We start from the raw sequence: 22,446 nt of genomic DNA on the forward strand, positions 1-22,446 counted from the left end.
ACTAGAAAAGATCATTATCCTCTACCTTTTATTGATCAAATGCTAGAAAGATTATCCAAACATACACATTTTTGCTTTCTAAATGGTTATTCTGGTTTCTCTCAAATACATGTGTCAAAAGAGGATCAAGAGAAAACCACTTTTACTTGCCCTTCCGATACCTTTGCTTATAGACGTATGCCTTTTGGTTTATATAATGCACCTGCTACCTTTCAAAGATGTATGACTGCTATATTCTCTGACTTTTGTGAAAAGATTATTGAGATTTTCATGGATGATTTTTCGTTTACGGAACTTCTTTTGATGATTTCTTAAGCAACCTTGATCGAGTTCTGCAGAGATGTGAAGAAACTAATCTCGTATTGAATTGGGAGAAGTGCCACTTTATGGTTAATGAAGGTATTGTCTTGGGGCATAAAATTTCTGAAAGAGGTATTGAAGTTGATAAAGCTAAAGTAGATGCTATTGAAAAGATGTCGTGTACTAAAGATATCAAAGGTATAAGAAGTTTCCTTGGTCATGCTGGTTTCTATAGGAGGTTTATTAAAGACTTCTCTAAAATTTCTAGGCCTCTCACTAATCTCTTGCAAAAAGATGTTCCTTTTGTTTTTGATGATGATTGTTTAGAAGCATTTGAAATACTTAAGAAAGCCTTGATCTCTGCACCTATTGTTCAGCCACCTTGGAATTTACCCTTTGAAATTATGTGTGATGCTAGTGATTATGTTGTTGGTGCTGTTCTAGGACAAAGAGTTGATAAGAAATTAAATGTTATTCAGTATGCTAGTAAAACTCTAGACAGTGCCCGGAGAAATTATGCTACCACTGAAAAAGAATTTTTAGCAGTTGTATTTGCATGTGATAAGTTCAGACCTTATATTGTTGATTCCAAAGTAATTGTTCACACTGATCATGCTGCTATTAAATATCTTATGGAAAAGAAAGATGCTAAACCTATAATTATTAGATGGGTTATCTTGCTACAAGAATTTTATTTGCATATCATTGATAGAAAGGGAGCTGAGAACCCCGTTGTAGACAACTTGTCTAGGCTAGAAAATGTTCTTGATGACCCACTACCTATTGATGATAGCTTTCCTGATGAACAATTAAATGTCATAAATGCTTTTCGTAATGCTCCTTGGTATGCTGATTATGCGAATTATATTGTTGCTAAATTTATACCACCTAGTTTCACATACCAGCAAAAGAAAAGGTTTTTCTATGATTTAAGACATTAATTCTGGGATAACCCACACCTTTATAAAGAAGGAGTAGATGGTGTTATTAGACGTTGTGTACCTGAGCATGAACAGGAACAGATCCTACGCAAGTGCCACTCCGAGTCTTACGGAGGACACCACGCTGGAGATAGAACTACACATAAGGTATTGCAATCCGGGTTCTATTGGCCCACTCTCTTTAAAGATGCCCATAAGTTTGTCTTGTGCTGAATGCCAAAGGATTGGTAATATTAGTAGGCGTTAGGAAATGCCAATGAACTATTCACTTGTTATTGAACCATTTGATGTTTGGGGCTTTGATTATATGGGACCTTTTCCTTCCTCTAATGGGTATACACATATTTTAGTTGTTGTTGATTACGTTACTAAGTGGGTAGAAGCTATCCCTACTAGTAGTGCTGATCATAACACTTCAATTAAGATGCTTAAAGAAGTTATTTTTCCGAGGTTTGGAGTCCCTAGGTATTTAATGACTGATGGTGGTTCACATTTTATTCATGGTGCTTTCCGTAAAATGCTTGCTAAATATTGATGTTAATCATAGAATCGCATCTCCATATCATCCTTTGTCTAGTGGTCAAGTAGAATTGAGCAATAGAGAGATTAAATTAATTTTGCAAAAGACCGTTAATAGATCTAGAAAGAATTGGTCTAAGAAACTTGATGATGCTTTGTGGGCTTATAGAACTGCTTATAAGAATCCTATGGGTATGTCTCCGTATCAAATGGTTTATGGAAAAGCATGTCTCTTACCTCTTGAACTAGAACATAAGGCATATTGAGCAATTAAAGAGCTCAATTATGATTTCAAACTTGCCGGTGAGAAGAGGTTATTTGACATTAGCTCACTTGATGAATGGAGAACCCAAGCCTATGAGAATGCCAAGTTGTTTAAAGAAAAGGTTAAAAGATGGCATGATAAGAGGATACAAAAGCGCGAGTTTAATGTAGGCGATCATGTTTTGCTATACAACTCTCGTTTAAGATTTTTTGCAGGAAAGCTTCTCTCTAAATGGGAAGGCCCTTACATCATCGAGGAGGTCTATCGTTCCGGTGCCATAAAAAACAACAACGCCGAAGGTAAAAATCCAAAGGTGGTAAACGGTCAAAGACTCAAGACATTATATCTTAGGTACTCCCATAAATGTTGAGACCAATATAATTCATACCTTAACCCCGAAGGAGTCCATAAGGGATACTTTCCAGAATGTTTCAGACTACGAGAAGGAACAGGTATATGGTACGGTCAGTAAACCGACTCCAAAACGTTTCCAATGATAATTTTTCTCCATTTTGGAATATTTAAAAAAATAGGAAAATTAAAAGTAGTCCGAAAGAGACACGAGGCATCCACAAGGGTGGAGGGCGTGCCCTACCCCTGGGATCGCCCCCCGTCCTTGTGGCCACCTCGTGTGCCCTCCAGACTCCGTTTTCTTGCACGATACTTCTTATGGTCGGTAAAAATTCATTATATAATCTCCCAAAGGTTTTGACCACCACACCACGCAAATATCTCCTATTTTTTGTTTCAAGCTGTTTTCTGCTAGAGTTTTCAAGGCCAGGCATCATGTCGCCCCCTCCTCCAACAATGCGGGCGATGATGCGTGGTTGATGAAGATAGAGATGAAGCGAGAGAAAATCGGGAAGATCAACGAGGATGATAAAATCAAGAAGGCCATGGAAGATCAAGTTCCGGCAGAAGAAGAAGAAGACATCCTTCAACCTCACTACGATCATCTTACTCCTACTGAAATTGAAGCTTTCAAGATCATTGAAATAGTTCGTGTGCAAAACAAGTATCTCACTTGTGAAAATATTTTGTTGCAAGAGTACATCACCGCACTCAAGGGCATTATTCGCAAATTGGAGAATCTCCTACGCTCGATGTATGACACGACTTCATCAACAACTCCTTCATCACCATTTCCGAAGAAAGAGATCTAAGTACATGGGTATGGGCACTCCCCTTGGCAACTGCCAAGCTTGGGGGAGTGCCCCGGTATCATATCACCATCACATCTTTATCTTTATCGCTTTTCTTAGTTCGATCCTTTTGGTTATATCTTGATCTAGTAGAATAAAGTTTTAGTATGATCTGGCTTTGAGTTTTGCTTTATGTTCCCTCTATGTAATCGAGTCCGTGAGATATATAATAAAGAGTAGTTTTGAGTAAAGGGCTTGCTTTCTTGCTATGATCTTGAGGAAATAAAATGAAATGAACGAAATAAAAAGTTCATATATTGATCTTATGGAGAGTAATGACTTCTATTGAGAGTTGACAAACATAGTTTTGGTTATTGTTGCAATTAATAGGAAGTAATAGATAAAGAGAGGCTTCACATATAAATATACTCTCTTGGACATCTTTTGTAATTGTGAGCACTCATTAAAATATGACATGCTAAGAAGTTGATGTTGGACAAGGAAGACAACATAATAGGTTATGTTTTCTTATATCCGAATAGAAGTTATATTGTCATGGATCATCCAACATGTTGAGCCTGCCTTTCCCTCTAATGCTAGCCAAACTCTTTGCACCAAGTAGAGATACTACTTGTGCTTCCAAATACCCTAAACCCAGTTTTGTCATGAGAGTCCACCATACCTACCTATGGATTGAGTAAGATCCCTCAAGTAAGTTGTCATCGGTGCAAGCAATAAAAATTGCTCTCTAAATATGTATGATCTATTAGTGTGAAGAAAATAAGCTTTATACGAACTTGTGATATGGAAGAAATAAAAGCGACGGACTGCATAATAAAGGTCCTTATCACAAGCGGCAATATAAAGTGACGTTCTTTTGCATTAAGATTTTGTGCATCCAACCATAAAAGTGCATGACAACCTCTGCTTCCCTCTGCGAAGGGCCTATCTTTTACTTTTATCTTCTACCCTTATACAAGAGTCATGGTGATCATCACCTCTTCTTTTTTATACTTTTTCCTTTTGCAAGCTCTGTGTGTTGGAGAGATCGGGATATATATATCCACTCGGATGTAGGTTATTATAAAGTATTATTGTTGACATTACCCTTGAGGTAAAAGGTTGGGAAGCGAAACTATAAGCCCCTATCTTTCTCTGTGTCCGATTGAAACTTTGTACCCATAAGTATCGCGTGAGAGTTAGCAATTGTGAAAGATTATATGATAGTTGAGTATGTAGACTTGCTGAAAAGCTCTTATATTGACTCTGTCTGATGTTATGATAAATTGCAATTGCTTCAATGACTGAGATCATAGTTTGTTAGTTTTCAATGAAGTTTCTGATTCATACTCTATCTTGTGAACGAATTGTTACTTTTAGCATAAGAAATTATATGGCATTATATGTTGCTGTTCTAAAGATAATCATGATGCCCTCATGTCCGTATTTTATTTTATCGACACCTCTATCTCTAAACATGTGGACATATTTATCGATATCGGCTTTCGCTTGAGGACAAGCGAGGTCTAAGCTTGGGGGAGTTGATACGTCCATGTTGCATGATGCTTTTATATTGATATTTATTACATTATGGGCTGTTATTACACATTATATCACAATACTTATGCCTTCTCTCTCTTATTTTACAAGGTTTACATGAAAAGGGAGAATGTCGACAGCTGGAATTCTGGGCTGGAAAAGGAGCAAATATTAGAGACCTATTCTACACAACTCCAAAAGTCCTGAAACTTCACGGAGCATGTTTTTGGAATATATAAAAAATATTGGGCGAAGAAAGTACCAGAGAGGGGCCACCAGCCAGCCACAAGGGTGGAGGGCGCGCCCTACCCCCTGGGCGCGCCCCCGACCTTGTGGGCCCCCTGGCAAGCCTCCGGTGCCCATCTTTGGCTATATGGTGTCTTTCACCCTGGAGAAAATCAAGAGGAAGCTTTCGGGACGAAGCGCCGCTGTCTCCATGCGGAACCTGGGCAGAACCAATCTAGGGCTCCGGCGGAGCTGTTCTACCAGGGAAACATCCCTCCCAGAGGGGGAAATCATCGCCATCGTCATCACCATCGATCCTTTCATCGAGAGGGGGTCAATCTCCATCAACATCTTCACCAGCACCATCTCCTCTCAAACCCTAGTTCATCTCTTGTATTCGATCTTGGTTCCAAAACCTCAGATTGGTACCTGTGGGTTGCTGATACGTCTCCAACGTATCTATTTTTTATTGTTCCATGTTGTTATATTATCAATCTTGGATGTTTTATAATCATTTTATATCATTTTTTGGTACTAACCTATTGACATAGTGCCAAGTGCCAGTTGTTGTTTTCTGCATGTTTTTTACATCACAGGAAATCAATATCAGACAAAGTTCAAATGCAACAAAACTTCGCGGAGATTTTGTATGGACCAGAAGACACATAATGGGCCCTGGCTGCACCTCGGGGGTGCTCCGAGGAGAGCACAACCCACCAGGGCGCGCCAGGAGGCCTAGGCGCGCCCTGGTGGGTTGTGCCCACCTCGGGTGCCCCCGGACCGCCTCTTTGCTCTATAAATACCCAAATATTCCTAAAACCCTAGGGGAGTTGACAAAATATTGATCCAGCCGCCGCAGAGTCCAGAACCACCAGATCCAATCTAGACACCATCTCGGATGGGGTTCACCACCTCCATTGGTGCCTCTCCGATGATGCGTGAGTAGTTCTTTGTAGACCTTCGGGTCTGTAGTTAGTAGCTAGATGGCTTCTTCTCTCTCGTTGAATTCTCAATACAATGGTCTCTTGGAGATCCATATGATGTAACTCTTTGCGGTGTGTTTGTTGGGATCTGATGAACTCTGAGTTTATGATCAGTTATATCTTTTTATATCCATGAATTTTTTTGAGTTTCTTTGATCTCTTTTATGCATGATCTCTTATAGCCTCGTATTTCTTCTCCGATATTTGGGTTTTGTTTGGCCAACTTGATCTATTTATCTTTCAATGGGAAGAGGTGCTTTGTAGTGGGTTCGATCTTACGGTGCTTGATCCCAGTGACAGAAGGGAAACCGACATGCATGTATCGTTGCTACTAAGGATAAAATGATGGGGTCTATCTCTACATAGATAGATCTTGTATACATCATGTCATCATTCTTATTGCATTACTCCGTTTCTCCATGAACTTAATACACTAGATGAATGCTGGATAGCGGTCGATGTGTGGAGTAATAGTAGTAGATGCAGGCAGGAGTCGGTCTACTAATCTTGGACGTGATGCCTATGTAGTGATCATTGCCTGGATATCGTCATGATTATTTGAAGTTCTATCAATTGCCCGACAGTAATTTGTTCACCCACCGTTTGCTATTTTTCTCGAGAGAAGCCACTAGTGAAACCTACGGCCCCCGGGTCTCTTTTTCATATATTTGCCTTTGCGATCTACTTTTCCTTTGCATTTATTTCCAGATCTATTAAACCAAAAATACAAAAGTACCTTGCTGCAATTTATTCTTATTTATTTTGTTTGGCATTCGATCTATCAATCTACTACAATTTATCTCACGTCCGTTTGCCTATCTTGAGGCGCCGCGGAAGGGATTGACAACCCTTTTAACACGTCGGGTTGCGAGGATTTGTTATCTGTGTGCAGGGGCTGTTTACGATGTGTTGCTTGGTTCTCCTACTGGTTCGATAACCTTGGTTTCATATCTGAGGGAAATACCTATCGTCGTTGTGCTGCATCATCCCTTCCTCTTTGGGGAAATACCGACGTAGCTTCAACCGACATCAAAAGGAATTTCTGGCGCTGTTGCCGGGGAGGATCTTCAACATATACCAGGTTCCTAATCACAAATCTCATATCCTCGCAATTTACATTATTTGCCATTTACATTTACCTCTCGTTTTCCTCTCCCCCACTTCACAAAAACTTGCCGTTTTATCCGCCTCTCTTTTTCGTTTGCCGTTCTCTTGCTTTCCAGCCATGATGGCTAGCGTTCCTATTCCTCCTTTGTCACCAAATTTTGAAGTTCTTTACTTCAAGCAAAGACAAGGAGAAAATTTGAAAGATGCCTGGTATAGGCTTATGGAATCATATCATATTTCCAATTTAAAGGGGGACGCTAAGGTTTCGATGGATAATATGTTTTACGTTGTGTTTACAAAACCCCATGACGAAACTACCTCTAAGAAAATTAAGAACAAGGATGACAAAACTTAGATCCTTGCTTTATGCCTAGCTAAGGGCGTAAAACTATAGCGCTTGTTGGGAGGCAACCCAATGAATAAAATTTATTTTTGCTTTTCGCTTTTTGCTTTCTGTTCTTGAGTGTTAGCACAATTATGCTACTGTTATGATTGTGTTTTTTGTGGTTTAATTAGTGTTTGTGCCAAGTAGAACCGATTGGATCTTCTTGCGTGATAGTTGTTTGATCTTCCTGAAAAAATAGAAACTTTTGCGCTCACGAAAACAATTCTTATTTTTTACCAGAGTGTGATAAAATGCCAATTATTTTTGCAGAAGATTAATATACAAATTACCCAGGTCGTCCTAGTTTTTCAGAATTTTTGGAGTTCCAGAAGCACTCGAACAAATCAAATTGGTACAGACTGTTCTGTTTTGACAGATTCTGTTTTCTTTGCGTTGTGTGCTTATTTTGATGGCTTTATGGTTTTCTTTGATGAGTTTTCGCCATAGAAAAGTTGGAATACAGTAGATATAATGCAAAAACAAAATATGAATTGGGTTGGTACAATACTTATAGTAGTGATCTATTTTTCTTACACTAACAGATCTCACGAAGGTTTTGTTGAGTTTTGTGTGATTGAAGTTTTCAAGTTTTGGGTTATCTTACGATGGATGAAAGAATAAGGAGTAGAAGAGCCTAAGTTTGGGATGCCCCGGCATCCCAAGCTATTATCCAAAAATGAGCAACCAACTAAGCTTGGGGATGCCCCCGAGTGGCATCCCCTCTTTCTTCTAACGACCATCGGTATTTTACTCGAAGCTATATTTTTATTCGTCACATACTATGTGTTTTGCTTGGAGCGTCTTGTATGATATGAGTCTTTGCTTGTTTTATTTTGTGTTTTAAGTCTCGATCCCTTCCTGGACACACCTGTTTGGGAGAGCCAAAATTATGTCATGACTTGTTAGAATTGCTCTCTATGCTTCACTTAAATTTTTATGAGCTATGGACTTGCTCTAGTGCTTCACTTATATCTTTTTTAGCACGGTGTGCTTAGTATTTTTGAAGAAATGCTCTCTTGCTTCACCTAGATTTATTTGAGAGTTAGTAAAATTTTCAAGAAATTCTCTCCTGCTTCACTTAAATTAATTTGAGAGAAAATAATTTTTTTTTATGCTCATGATCTTCACTTATATTTGTTTGAGCTTATAAAAATGAACACATGAGAATTAGTTCCAAAGTGATAGATATCCAAGAAGGATATAATAAAAACTTTCATGAAGATCATTGGACAAAGTAAACTTGATTCTTCATAATAGTTTTGAGATATGATGATGTGATATATGAGTTATGTTGATGAGTAATTATGCTTTAGTAAGAATATTGGTGTTAAGGTTTGTGATTCCCTATGCAAGCACAAAAATCAATAGTCATGCAATGAAATTATATCCTACTTGTGGTGCATTATTCAGTGTTAATTATGCTTAATGCTCGCTTATGAGATTATTCGTCTCCTTGTTGGTCGCTTCTCAATCTTTTGCTAGCCTTCATTTTGCACTAAGTATGGTCTCTACTTGTGCATCCAAAAACCTTTAAACCAGTTTCGCCACGTGAGTCCACTATATCTACCTATATGCGGTATTCTTTTGCCGTTCTAAGCAAATTTGTATGTGCCGTCTCTAATTTTCAAAATAAACTTCTCTTTTGTGTGTTCGCTTCGCTCGCGAAGCGGTGAGGGGCCGCTAATATTTTCCATGCTAGATGTGTTATTCTCACGATGAGTGTTTATTCACGTGTCATTGCACGAGAGTAAGGCAAAGGTATTAGGGATGCCCAGTCCCGAAATGAAAAATGAATTTACTTTATGTTGTCAAATAATAAATTCCTTGGGAAGTGTTGGTATGGAAGGCACCCGTGGATACAGTTAGCCATGGAAAATGAAAGTATGGTTGAAAAGGGAATAAACTTTATTTTCTACTTGGGAACCGCCTATGATATATCTAGCATGAGAAGTGTTGGGAACTCTAAGTCGTTTTCGTTGGTGTGATGGATACACCTCCTAAAATGTTTTTATCTCTATGTTTTTCGCTTTGAGCTCTGGCACCTCTACAAATCCCTACTTTCCTCTGCGAAGGGCCTTTCTTTTACTTTATGCAATTTTTATTTCGAATTTGAGTCTCCATCTTCTCTTAAAAAAGGACCAACTAGGAGGCAATATGATCGTATTTGAGTATTGGGTGTAGCTAATATGCGTGTGACGCCCCCGATTTGACCGTACACTAATCATACATGCAAATGTGTACAATCAAGATCAAGGACTCACGGGAAGATATCACAACATAACTCTAGACACAAATTAAAATAATACAAGCTTTATATTACAAGCCAGAGGCCTCGAGGGCTCGAATACATAAGCTCGAATATACAAGAGTCAGCGGAAGTAATAATATCTGAGTACAGACATAAGTTAAACAAGATTGCCTTAAGAAGGCTAGCACAAAAGTAGCAACGATCGAAAAGGCACGGCCTCCTACCTGGGCCTCCTAACTATTCCTCGAAGTCGAACTCCACGTAGAATCATCATCGGGATCCTCTGGCTCCTGGACTCCAGCATTTGGTTGCGACAACCAGGTATAGAAAGGGGGAAAATGGGGAGCAAAGCAACCATGAATACTCATCCAAAGTACTCACAAGCAAGGATCTACACTACATATGCATTGTTATCAATGAAATGGGTAGTATCTGTGGACTGAACTGTAGAATGCCAGAATAAGAGGGAGATAGCTAGTCCTATCAAAGACTACGCTTCTGGCAGCCTCCATCTTGAAGCATATAGAAGAGAGTAGATGGTAAGTTCACCAAGTATCATCGTATAACATAATCCTACCTGGCGATCCTGTCCTCGTCGCCCTGTGAGAGAACGATCACCGGGTTGTATCTGGCACTGGGAAGGGTGTGTTTTATTAAGTATCCGGTTCTGGTTGTCATAAGGTCAAGGTACAACTCCGGGTCGTCCTTTTACCGAGGGATACGGCTATTCAAATAGATAAACTTCCCTGCAGGGATGCACCACATTGCCCAACACGCTTGATCCCTCTGGCCGGACACACTTTCCTGGGTCATGCCCGGCCTCGGAAGATCAACACGTCGCAGCCCCACCTAGACTCAACAGAGAGGTCAGCACGCCGGTCTAAATCCTAAGCGCGCAGGGGTCTGGGCCCATCACCCATTGCACTCCTGCACGTTGCGAGGGCGGCCGGAAACAGACCTAGCCCCCTTAATACAAGCGCAGGCTTACGGTCCAATCCGACATGCGCCGCTTCGTCACTGATGTCAAAAGAGCTTCGGCTGATACCACGACGCCGAGAGCCCATAACTGTTCCCACGTAGTTGATTAGTGCGTATAGGCCAGTGGCCAGAGTCAGATCAAATACCAAGATCTCGTTAAGCGTGTTATTTTGAAGTAACCGCGAACGCCGACCAGGGGCCAGGACCACCTCTCACCTAGGTGGTCTCAACCCGTCCTGTCGCTCCGCCACAAAGTAACAGTCGGGGTCGTCGGGAACTCAGGCCCACCACTACCGGGATGGAACCACCTGTCCTTTCAGCCCCCACATCGAAATCTCTTGCGGGTACTCTACGAGCCGACCCGACTTTAGTCACCACAATGTATCATGTATAAAAGTGTAGTATGTATATACCCGTGATCACCTCCCGAAGTGACCACGACCCGATAATATAGCATAGCAGACGGACAAGAATGTAGGGCCACTGATGGAATACTAGCATCCTATACTAAGCATTTAGGATTGCAAGTAAAGGTAACAACAGTAGCAACAATGACACGCTATGCAGCAGATAGGATTAACCGAAAGCAGTAACATGCTACACTACTCTAATGCAAGCAGTAAAGAGAAGGAATAGGCGATATCGGGTTGATCAAGGGGGGGGGCTTGCCTGGCTGCTCTGGCAAGAAGGAGGGGTCGTCGTCGATGTAGTCGATCACAGAGGTATCGGCAGCAGTCTCGGGGTCTACCGGAAAGAAGTAACGCAGGGGAACACAATAAATAACAGAGCAATCAAAGCATCACATAGCATAACATGGCAATACGCAGTGCTAGGGATGACCTAACGCAGTACTAGGTGCTACTGGTGAAGGGGGAAACATCCGAGAATGTTTTCCCGAAGTTTGGTACTTTCGGACAAATGAGATGGAGGGGGCGGTTGCATGTTCACTATGCTAGGGACGTGTGGCGGACGAGCGGACTGCGTATTCGGATTCGTATCGTCGTTCTGAGCAACTTTCATCTACAAACTATTTTCATCCGAATTACGGATTATTTTATATGATTTTTCAAAGTATAAAGCATTTTCTGAATTTTCAGGAATATTATTAATTCAAATTTAAAAGGTGAAGTTGCTGTGAGTACCCAGGGGTTGCCTGGCCTAATTTATGACAGTGGGGTCAGGGGGGTTTGGTTGACTGTTGACCAGGTCAATGGTTGACCAGTCAACAGGGTCAGTGGACCCACATGTAAGTGCAACATGTGTTAAAATTATCTTACTTAAACAATTTACCTAGTGGGGGCCACATGTAATAGGCTTAGACTAATTAACTCCTAAATTATAGCCTAAACTAAAAAGGCCTACTAATTGAGCCGGCCACTAGCAGTGGCACATTATGCCTCGGATGTGCTTGGCTGCTTGCCATAGCTAGCTCGCACGAGGCACAAAACCATGGCGGCCATGGCCAACAGCAGCAGCGCACAAGCAGCAACAGTAGGGAGCAGCGGCAGCCGCAGATAGCAGCAGCAAGCGGCAGCACCAGAGCAACGGCAACAGCAGCAAGCAGAGCAGCACGGCTGCTAGCAGCAGAGCAAAGCAGGGCCAAGAGTAGCAGGTAGCAGAGGCAGTAGCAGTAGGCAGCGGCAGCGCGACTAGGAAAAGCAGCAGGTAGCTGTAGTGGCGGCAGCGCTAGCAGCGGCAGAGCACGGGTGGCTGGGCAAGGGCGCGGCCGGCAGGCGCCGGTTTCAGGGCAGGGAGCATGGGCAAGCGAGCGGGGCGTGGCCACGCGCAGGCGGGCGCGCGCGGAGGCACGGCCTGTCGCGGCCAGGGAGCGTGGCGGGCGAAGCTCCGGGCAGGGGATGGGGCGGCGGCCACGACGACTATTTGGACCGGGGCTTGCTTCTACGAGATGCGGGAAACGTGGTGAGCAAAGTGGTGGTGGCGGGACGGGCTAGGCTGGCCGGAGTTGACCGCAGCGAAAAGCTGGGCGGCGGCCGATGCACGGGTGCGAGGGCCACGGCGCTGTAGCTCAAGATGGAGCAAGCAGGCGCGCGCGTTAAGTTCTACAGAGCTCCAGGATCTCGGTGGAGCTCTCGGGTGGATTCGTACGGAGTAAGGTGACAACGAGCTTAGTAATGGCGGCGGCGAGTTCGGTCTACGGCGGGGAGGAGCTGCGACATCAAATACTTGCGGGAGTAAGAGGGGAAAAGGGAAGCAGCTCACAGCGTGGTCGACCAGTAGGTTAGTGGGCTCGGGGGAGGCTCGGGGGAGGCTCGGTGGCGCCGTCGAGGACGCGTCGGGGAAGCGACGAACGGCGTCGGGCAGTGGCGACCGGTGACGAGGTCGAGGCAGAGGCGACGGGCGCGTCTCGACCCGCCGCGGGGAGAGCGAGAGGAGGAGTTGGGGGCGCGAGGGGAGGGGATAGGTCTAGGGTTTTCGACGAGGGGAGCTCGCCGGCGCGATTTATAGGCCGGGGGGTCGTGGATGGGCGCCACGGCGACGGCCTTGGCCGTGGCCGCCATCGACGGCGTCCACGCCTCCCCTGTGAACAGAGGAGGTGGGAGGGGCGCTGGCGGCCAGCCAGGCCGGCTGGGCTGGTGGGGAAAGTGGTCCAAGCGGCCCAGGAGGGGTCTGCCCCCTTCCCCCTATTTGTTTTGTTTTTCCTTTCTGTTTTAATTCATTCTTTACTGTTTTTCTTTAGTTACACAATATTTTAGTTTAAATAAAATACCAACCTAGTTCCTTAAATATACTACTTCCACAATAATTCTACACTTAAAAAATAGTTTAATATTTTATAATTTATAAAAGGCATTTAATTAATTAGTTTAGCCACTGTTTTATTTATACTTGTGCATTTAAATATTTATTACAATGTGGTCTCTCCACCATTACTACTTATGATTTATTTGTCACATTTAGTACATTTCAGTTATAATGTTTGAAAACTTTTAACGTTTGTATTTATTTTAAATTTGAATCCGAACGGGATTTGAATCATCGTGAGATTATCAACATTAATTATGGTGATGTGGCATCATTAGTAGAGGGTTACAGTAGCTTAATTATCCAGGCGTTACAATTCTTCTCCACTACAAGAAATCTCGTCCCGAGATTTAAGAGGCGGGGTAAAGGGGGAAGTTTCTAGTTACGAAATTCTAATGGATCTTCTCATCCTTGGGTGCTCTTCTCGAACAAGTTGATCCCTTACGTTGATGTCTTCATTTCTCTGTTTCAGGTCATTATGATGAAATCGACATCCTTTCTTCGGGATCTCCATCGTACTTATGAAAGCCTATACGCACTAACCAACTACGTGGGAACAGTTATGGGCTCTCGACGTCATGGTATCAACCGAAGCTCTTTTGACGTCAGCGACGGAGCGGTGCGCACATGATTGGACCGTTAGCCTGCGCTTGTATTAAGGGGGTTAGGTCTATGTCGGCGTTCTGGGAACGGGGGTCCCCAGACTTGTCTGCCTGCGGCCCATGGCGTGGCTGCGCTGCAGGCCTGTACGGCCCATCTTCATCAGCGAGACATTCAAGACCCTCACGAGGGGCCAAGCCTCGCGGGGCGGACGACGCAAGACCTCCTCAGGAGCGGCCTCGCCAGGCAGGCTCACGAGGGGCGGAGAAATCAAGGCATGGCAAACCTCGTGAGGCTCTCGTGACGTGAGCCATGACGACCGAGACCAGGCGGGCGCTAGGTGGGCGCCAGCACGCGCAGCATCCTTGTTTCCTCTTTGGTGCCAAGGGGGCAAGCGCAGGCACGGAGTACCGAGGCATCAAGCAAATGTTTCTGTATCGGTGCAACGAGACCAAGACTAGCAGGACGGCAAGATGGAGGTCACCATGGAGCCCAAGACGGCGTCACCACCAGAGCCTTTCGCAGGCGAAGACCGCTTTTGTCAGGATAAGCTGTACTAGCTGTCCCCTTTCAAATTGGCCGTTGTTGGCTCCCTTCCCGCTCAATATTTGGGAAGGGGACCAGGGCCTCTATAAATAGGACTAGCCACCACAGTAGGGAGAGATCATCTTGAGCAATCCTCACCCACACAAGTTCATCAAGCACAAGAACACCTCAACCTCAAGAGGCTGTTCTTCCCCTTGTACTGTTCTTCATCAGCCCAAGAGGCAATCCACCACCACCACACTGGAGTAGGGTATTACACCACAACGGTGGCCCGAACCAGTATAAATCTTGTGTCTTTGCGTTGTGAGTTCGTCGAGTTCGTCTGCGAGATCTTAGCGAGCTAGGGCGTGGATCGGTAGGGAGGAAATCTTCGCGCTCACCCCAGTGTTCAAACCTTGAGGGTTTTGCCGAAACCCGTGATCCGACATTTGGCGCGCCAGGTAGGGGTGCGCCGAAGCTTCCTTTCCATCGTCTCGCATCCAGTTGCTCCGTCGCCTCCATGGCGGACGCTCGCCGTGCTCGTGCTGAGCGCCGGGCTGCCCTAGCCACCCGCGTCGCTCAGACGGCTCCCGTCGGTGGGCCACCTCGCCGTTCTCCATCTCCTGCCGCCAACACCGCAACCGACCCGGCAGGGAACGAGCAGCAAGCGTCCTCGCTGCACCCCCCCGGTGCGGCGGGACGACCGCATCGCCACTCCATCGCTGACCCCGGCCGGTTCCTCGTCCCACACTCGTCGCGCTCCCATGGACGCACGGGCCGCGCTCCTCATGGCGCACGAGCTCCTGCGCTACCGCCCGGTCGACGACCTCTACGAGGACTGGCTCGACCGCATCGTCGAGCTCGTCCGCGCCGCAGGGGGCTCCCCTGCGCTGTCCCTCTCTCCGCCTCACCCTCCGCCAGCTACGGGCGACGTAGCTCACGGAGCGCCTCCACCACCTCTGCCCCAAGACAGTGCCAAGGCGCGCGGCTCCACGCCGCGACCCGCCGCGTCCCGCGCCCGCGCGCGAAGAAAGAAGCTGTCAAGAAGTCCCTCCGCGGCAAGAGAACGCTCCGCCACTCCTCGCACCGCCGCGCCAGGATCGTCTGCCGCGGCAGGGCCCCGCGCCGCTTGCTGTGGCGGCACGTGGGCTGACCAAGCTCCACCTCCAAGACGGGCCCCGGCGACCACGGCCGGCTGCCGTGCCTTCACCCCGGAGCTGCGTAGCGTCACCTGGCCGGGCAAGTTCAAGCCAGATCTGCCTCCTCACTACGACGGCACCCCCGACCCCGCGGAGTTCCTGCAGCTCTACGAGCTGAGCATCGAGCGGCCAACGGCGACGAGAAAGTCAAGGAGAACTGGTTCCCTATGGCACTCAAAGACGGCGCCCGTTCATGGCTCCTGAACCTGCCTCCAGTCTCGATCTCCTCCTGGGACGAGATGCGCGACCGCTTCGTCGCCAACTTCCAGGGCACTCACGACCGCCCCCTGGCCGCGGGTGACCTGCGCCGCGTCAAGCAACAACCAGAAGAGACCCTCCAGAAGTTCATCCAGCGCTTCAACAACATTCGTCTCAAGATCCCCAAGGTGACGGACAAGGCCATCATCTCCGCGTTCTCTGATGGCGTCCGCGACATCAAGATGAAGGAAGAGCTCGCTATCCACAAGGAGTTGTGCACATCTCAGGAGCTGTTCAACCTGGCGACCAAGTCCGCAAGAGCTGAGGAAGGGCGCCTCTCCCTCCTCGAGCTGCCGGCTGCGGACCTAGAGGAGAAGAAAGCCAAGGCCAAGGATGTGAAGCACAAGGGAGCAGCCGTGCTCGCAGCGGAGCCGGACACCAAGTGAGGCAGAGACCAGCCCGAGTCGTCCAAGGGCCATGCGCGGCGACCGCCGCTCACGAGGCGCGGCTCCCCATCCAGGCGAGGATGCCGGGCTGCGTGTCTGCAACGACGTCCCAGGGTTCAACAGGGCCGCTTCTCAGGAGCTTTTCTGACCTTCGCGCATGGGACGCTGCGAGGGTCCACCGTACAGCTACGTTCGCATGCCTTTTGGCCTGCCGAGCGTGTCGTCAGCCTACCAGCGCAACTTGCAGCGCATCCTAGCGGCTCAGGAGGCCAGGCAGCACACCGTCCTGGCGAAGATGGAGACGGTCCTCAAGGAACCACCTGAGCCCCCAGAGCCTCCTGAGGCTCAGGGCCCCGGTGGCTCGTGAGGAGCAACCCCTTCACTGCGCACCTTGAGCTGCCCCAACTCTCCTTCATCAACATAACTAGGTGACATTTCCCAAGTTCATTTAGCTGGGAGCGCCCCTCGGGCTACATCATTCCCAGGCCGCGTGGGTCCGTCCCTGTGGCATGTATCCCTTTTTATGTCTTTAGCTTACCTTGTTGGGAGCACCCCTCGGGCTGCATCATCCCCAAGCCGCTCGGGCCTGACCCAGTGGCGTGTATCTTCCATGCATTTACTTAAGCCTGCTGCTTCATGTTTAACCTGCCTATGATTACTGCCTGCTCGATCGTCGCCTCCCATGGGGCCTCCTCACGCCGGCACGGCGCTGGTGCATGGGTCCGTCCCTGCCACATCGAAAAACCTGAGCGGTCGAGCTCTGGCTTGCGGCACGCCCCGTGCATGTCACCTCACTGGGCCCTCAGTGCCTTCCCCCCCTCGCGGAGCAACCAGCGGCAGGCTGGCAACCATAATGGCAAATCATGTTTCTCCTTGTGCTGGTTCGCAGGGATCTCATGAGGAGGATAGCAGGTGGCACCGCGAGCTTCCTCTTCTCCCGTGCAATCCGCTTGCGCGTTAAAAGGGGGGCTCCTGAGCATCGCGACTCAGGAGCTCTTACTGGCTCTCCAGCCCTCACCCCTTGGCCTTGACCATGGCACGCGACCTGGCATACCAGCTGCGGCTGAGCTCGCTCGAGGGTGGGGACCTGAGGATGTAGAGCACTAAGGAGAACATGAGAGAAGGGAGACTCGTACGGGCCCAACCTAGCTATGCTGCGGAACCTTGCGCACGGGCCTGGCGCATCACAAGGACTCGGCCCCAAACCATCAAGATAACTCCCGCGCTCGGGCTAACTAATTGTCGGAGCCTAGGGTTTACACTCACCGCGGCCCTGTTGCGGCCACGACGCCACCCTTTCTTGCCTTGCCATAGCTGCTTGAGCGCTAAAGGGGACCTCCTGAGCATCGCGCCTCAGGGGCTCTTACTGGACCTCGGGCCGCTCACCTCCTGGCCTTGACCACGGCACGCGACCTGGCATACCAGCGACGGCTGCAGCCTGCCTGGGGACCGGGACTTGTCAGCGTAGAGCAACAAGCTATCGCGAGGTTGGAAAGGGGAGACCGAGCCTTAACAGGACATGCGTTCACAGATTTTCATAATAAGAAAGATATACACAAAAGACATCACAGACCCTTACATGCCCCCACGGGGCACTTCTTGGTTCCTCGCAGGGAACATGAGATGAGAACCTAGGGGAATCCTATCTACACCCTCCCGCGGCTGACGCCATCATCAACAGTGGGCCGCGGGAGGCCGGCGCCAACCCCATCCAGATCAGCGATGGCGGCGGCCGGGCTTTGCGGCCCTGCTTCGGGTGTGGCGAGAGCTAGGGGGCACGTAGCTGTCGTCGCTCATCTCCGGAGTCTCGTAGAGCTCAGGAGAACCGCTGGACTCCCATGGGTCGCTGCTGCTGGAGTACCCACGAGCGGAGCGCGCGTCATCCTGGCACTCCCCACTAGGGCAACACTCCAAGCGGCGACCCTCCACATCGAAGACCTTGAAGAAAAGCGTGGAGGCGCCGTCATACTCAAAGTGGATCGCGAGGGCGCCCTTTGCATGGCAGACCCGTGCGACCTCGCCCCAGCCACGGGTCATGAAGATCTTGCCGGTGGGGACCGCTTCGACCTCTGCTCCGGTTGTCGGAGCATCGCAGTCAGCATGCTGCAGCCAGAGCTCGAGGGCCCCCCTCAGCGGCATCACGTCAGAGAAGAACCGCGGAAAGCGGATCCAAGAGCTTGGAGGCATCGGCGCCCATAGCACAAGCTCGCGCGAGGAATCCGTGACGTGGATTCCAGGGGCAACAGCGCGTGTCGCCATCGCACGGCGACCACGGACGCGGCGCGGGCGGCGCTGCTCGTCGCTTCGCCCTCCTGAGCCCTCGGCTTGGGCGTACAAGGGTAGCGGATACCCTGGAGGAGGCCACTCGCACCAAGGCCTCGTCACCACCTGCATCACCACTTCATCACGATGATGAACCGACCTCTTCTTCGGTGGGAGCGGCCCTGGATCATCGCGGGGGGCCTTGCCCTTCTCCACGGCGGAGAACCCCTTCGGATCAGCGCCATCGGAGCTGCTACTAGCAATGGAGCAGAGGAGGAAAGAAGCAAGCGAGCAAGGAAGAGATGGGTGACGGGGGCTCTGCCCCCTCCTCATTTATAGCGGAAGAAGGCCAATCGGCGCCTCCCACGATCGCAGGTAATGATGCTTTTCCTTGCATGTTGCAGGGACTTGTCAAGTCGAGCAGTTGCCGAGGCAGCGTGGGGAAGCGGAGACGCCCACGTCCAATCAACCGCCACGCGTCGACCAAGGCCGCAGGCTTTTGGGGCCCGCGGCGCTCCGCGCTTGACCTTTGGCTTCACCTCGAAGCCAAGCCCGAGCGCGCCTTGGGCCCGGGGGCTACTGTCCGCGTTCTGGGAACGGGGGTCCCCAGACTTGCCTGCCTGCGGCCCATGGCGTGGCTGCGCTACAGGCCTGTACGGCCCATCTTCATCGGCGAGATATTCAAGACCCTCGCGAAGGGCCAAGCCTCGCGGGGCGGATGACGCAAGACCTCCTCAGGAGCGGCCTCGCCAGGCAGGCTCATGAGGGGCGGAGAAATCAAGGCAGGGCAAACCTCGCGAGGCTCTCGTGACGTGAGCCATGATGACCGAGACCAGGCGGGCGCCAGCGCGCGCAGCGTCCTTGTTTCCTCTTTGGTGCCAAGGGGGCTAGCGCAGGCACGGAGTACCGAGGCATCAAGGAAAGGTTTCCATATCGATGCAACGAGACCAAGACCAGCAGGACGGCAAGACGGAGGTCACCATGGAGCCCAAGACGGCGTCACCACCAAAGCCTTTCGCAGGCGAAGACCGCTTTTGTCAGGATAATATGTACTAGCTGTCCCCTTTCAAATTGGCCGTTGTTGGCTCCCTTCCCGCTCAATATTTGGGAAGAGGACCAGGGCCTCTATAAATAGGACTAGCCACCACAGTAGGGAGAGATCATCTTGAGCAATCCTCACCCACACAAGTTCGTCAAGCACAAGAACACCTCAACCTCAGGAGGTTGTTCTTCCCCTTGTACTGTTCTTCATCAGCCCAAGAGGCAATCCACCACCACCACACCGGAGTAGGGTATTACACCACAACGGTGGCCCGAACCAGTATAAATCTTGTGTCTTTGCGTTGTGAGTTCGTCGAGTTCATCCGCGAGATCTTAGCGAGCTAGGGCGTGGATCGGTAGGGAGGAAATCTTCGCGCGCACCCCAGTGTTCGAACCTTGAGGGTTTTGCCGGAACCCGTGATCCGACAGTCTGCTTCCTGCCTCCCTCGCAACATGCAGGAGTGCAATGGGCGATGGGCCCAGACCCCTGCGCGCTTAGGATTTAGACCGGCGTGCTGACCTCTCTGTTGAGTCTAGGTGGGGCTGCGACGTGTTGATCTTCCGAGGCCAGGCATGACCCATGAAAGTGTGTCCGGCCAGAGGGATCAAGCATGTTGGGCAATGTGGTGCACCTCTGCAGGGAAGTTTATCTATTCGAATAGCCGTATCCCTCGGTAAAAGGACGACCTAGAGTTGTACCTCGACCTTATGACAACTAGAACCGGATACTTAATAAATACACACCCTTGCCACATACAACCCGGTGATCGTTCTCTCATAGGGTGACGAGGAGAGGTTCACTGGGTAGGATTATGCTATACGATGATACTTGGTGAACTTACCATCTACTCTCTTCTATATGCTTCAAGATGGAGGCTGCCAGAAGTGTAGTCTTCGATAGGACTAGCTACCCCCCTGTTATTCTGGCATTCTGCAATTCAGTCCACAGATATTACCCATTTCATTGATAACAATGCATATGTAGTGTAGATCCTTGCTTTGCGAGTACTTTGGATGAGTACTCACGGTTGCTTTGCTCCCCCTTTTCCCCCTTTCTATACCTGGTTGTTGCAACCAGATGCTGGAGTCCAGGAGCCAGAGCATCCAGAGGATGATTCTACGTGGAGTTCAACTTCGAGGAGTAGTTAGGAGGTCCCAGGTAGGAGGCCTTTCCTTTTTTATCGTTTCTACTTTTGTGCTAGCCTTCTTAAGGCAATCTTGTTTAACTTATGTCTGTACTCAGATATTATTGATTCCGCTGACTCTTGTGTATTCGAGCTTATATATCCGAGCCCTCGAGGGCCCTGGCTTGTAATATAAAGCTTGTATTATTTTAATTTGTGTCTAGAGTTGTGTTGTGATATCTTCCCGTGAGTCCTTGATCTTGATCGTACACATATGCGTGTATGATTAGTGTGCGGTCAAATCAGGGGCGTCACAATGCGAGTGTGTTTCATGAATGGATCAATGATTGAGCATGATGGGCTAGGGATAACTTGTTTTAGCATTGATATTTTGAAAGACATGGTTGCTTGTTGATATGCTTGAGTATTTAAATTATCATGTCAAAACTAGACTATTGCTTTGAATCACATAAAAGTCCAAATGTCCATGCTATAAAGAAAAGAATATGATATGACATGTTAGGCAGCAGTCCACATCAAAAATTCTGTTTTTATCACTTACCTACTCGAGGACGAGTAGGAGTTACGCTTGGGGATGCTGATACGTCTCCAATGTATCTATAATTTTTTATTGTTCCATGCTATTATATTATCAATCTTGGATGTTTTATAATCATTTTATAGTTATTTTATATCATTTTTTGGTACTAACCTATTGACATCATTTTATAGTCCAGTTGTTGTTTTCTGCATGTTTTTTACATCGCAGGAAATCAATATCAGATGGAGTACAAATGCAACGAAACTTCGTGGAGAGTTTTTATGGACCAGAAGACACATAATGGGCCCTGGCTGCGCCTGGGGGGTGCTCCGAGGAGAGCACAACCCACCAGGGCGCGCTAGGAGGACCAGGCGCGCCCTGGTGGGTTGTGCCCACCTCGGGTGCCCCCCGGACCGCCTCTTTGCTCTATAAATACCCAAATATTCCCAAAACCCTAGGGGAATCGACGAAATATTGATCCTGCCGCCGCAGAGTCCAGAACCACCAGATCCAATCTAGACACCATCTCGGATGGGGTTCACCACCTCCATTGGCGCCTCATCGATGATGCATGAGTAGTTCTTTGTAGACCTTCGGGTCTGTAGTTAGTAGCTAGATGGCTTCCTCTCTCTCTCTCTCTCGCTGAATTTTCAATACAATGGTCTCTTGGAGATCCATATGATGTAACTCTTTTGCGGTGTGTTTGTTGGGATCTGATGAATTTGAGTTTCTTTGATCTCTTTTATGCATGATCTCTTATAGCCTCGTATTTCTTCTCCGATATTTGGGTTTTGTTTGGCCAACTTGATCTATTTATCTTGCAATGGGAAGAGGTGCTTTGTAGTGGGTTCGATCTTACGGTGCTTGATCCTACTGACAGAAGGGGAACCGACACGTATGTATCGTTGCTACTAAGGATAAAATGATGGCGTCTATCTCTACATAGATAGATCTTGTCTACATCATGTCATCATTCTTATTGCATTACTCCATTTCTCCATGAACTTAATACACTAGGTGCATGCTAGATAGCGGTCGATGTGTGGAGTAATAGTAGTAGATGCAGGCAGGAGTCGGTCTACTAATCTTGGACATGATGCCTATGTAATGATCAT

General features: G+C 48.0%; 1 long non-coding RNA gene across 1 annotated transcript; it reads right to left on the minus strand.

Annotated features, from left to right (window-relative positions):
- Positions 1-9,668: 9,668 nt before the first annotated feature.
- LOC141021313 (uncharacterized) lies at positions 9,669-13,242 on the minus strand. The gene is made up of 3 exons (XR_012182094.1): positions 12,853-13,242; positions 11,302-11,376; positions 9,669-9,944 (listed from the first exon to the last, which is right to left on the minus strand). It is a non-coding gene; the product is annotated as an uncharacterized lncRNA (long non-coding RNA).
- Between the last annotated feature and the right edge of the window lie 9,204 nt (positions 13,243-22,446).

This window comes from Aegilops tauschii, chromosome 4 (assembly GCF_002575655.3).
Source record: "Aegilops tauschii subsp. strangulata cultivar AL8/78 chromosome 4, Aet v6.0, whole genome shotgun sequence".
In the NCBI taxonomy this organism is placed as follows: Eukaryota; Viridiplantae; Streptophyta; class Magnoliopsida; order Poales; family Poaceae; genus Aegilops; species Aegilops tauschii.